We start from the raw sequence: 1594 nt of genomic DNA, 5'->3' as shown, positions 1-1594 counted from the left end.
CATCACCGAAGTTCATACCATTCATCTAGAACGTGTAACTAAGGTCAACGTTTTGAAAAAAATCTGACTAAAATACATACAATAATCTATATTGATTGGACAGTGGATGAATGCGGAGTTTTACACGTGGTAAATAAGTTAATAAATTCTCAATGTAAACCGTGTTACTTAATTCGTTAAGATAATAATACTTTTTATCTTATCTTCCAAATAACATGTTCAGCTCGGATAGAATTAACGCGTTATTTTCTTTGTTAAACGTAAGCTTAATATTGTGTTTTTGTACAGTATTTTAATCCAAAAACTTGTGTATCGTCAATAAATACGAAGTGTCCATCCGTACGTGTACCTATTATACTTCGAGATTATTATTAAGAAATCGCCAAATCACGTGACCGACACACATCGAATTACGAAACCCGGTTGATGACGTAAGTTTTGACTTGTGAACAGTTCATTCCGTCCCAAATGTTTATAGTATTTCTGTTGTAATCCTGTGTTATCAGTCAACTTTTTACTTTTGTGTTTTAATAGTTGTTCACATTAGAATTTCAATTATTTTAAAATCTTGTTAGGATTTCGCTGTTTATATATATTTGAATCTATTATTTATAGAAGCTTACATACCAGCTGAATAATGGCGTCTTATGAGGGGTCTGATATGAAAAATCCAGATGGTGTGAGTTTGTGCAAATGTATTTTAATTCTTTTGAAAACATGAAAAGAATCTGAACTACAATTCATTGAGAATGTATGTGATTGTGTTATATATATAATCTACAATATTAAGCAAAGTGTGTGTGTCCGAAAAAAAATACACGGTCGTATATCTATCATCCCATATCTGCTCCTTTTTCTGTTTCCACATTTCTTGATCACTCAGCACCAAACTTGACACAATTATAGAGAATGACATGAGGGAGGTCACGGGTGGTGAACCCCCATCTAAGTTAAGAAAAAACTACCAAGTCAACACAGCTTTACACTGTGATACACGATGACATGAGGGGGGAGGGGGGTATAGGACCCCTCATCTAATTTCATATTGCTAGAATTATTAAAAATAGTACGTTTTTCTTATCAGCATTGGTACCTTTATGTATTGTTATTGCACTTTCAATGTTTATTATGTTAAGGGGAAAAAACAGAAGCACAATTTCTTGTCCTTTGTTGCAAACGAGATTTTATTTCACCGGTACAACGAACGAGTACTCCAACTAGTGTTTGCTAAAATCATTTAAACTCTTTTAATGTATGTTTGTTTTAACAGAAAGCTACACAAGAGGCACTCTTACCACTACGGGAAATCGAACCTCGGATTTGATCGTAAGTCTGTAAACTTGCCACTGACTTACTAGGGGGGGGGGGCTCCTTGTTTGGTTTGGATAATGCCATTCAGGTTAAAGGTCTGACCTTGCGTGTGCAAAAATTCAGATAATTTTGTCTCTGCATTTCATCTTTGTTATCCAAGCATTTTGGTGTATACATAGCAAGAAGACTGTCTATCTTACTGGTTTGCAAGTTTTTGTGAATGATAGGGAAGTTAATTCAAATAATAATGATGAATAGTTTGTTTTGAATTTTGCGCAAAGCT

This window comes from Limulus polyphemus, unplaced genomic scaffold (assembly GCF_000517525.1).
Source record: "Limulus polyphemus unplaced genomic scaffold, Limulus_polyphemus-2.1.2 Scaffold4363, whole genome shotgun sequence".
Lineage (NCBI taxonomy): Eukaryota > Metazoa > Arthropoda > Merostomata > Xiphosura > Limulidae > Limulus > Limulus polyphemus.
The sequence above is the reverse complement of the archived record's forward strand: the minus strand, read 5'-3'. Positions refer to the sequence as shown.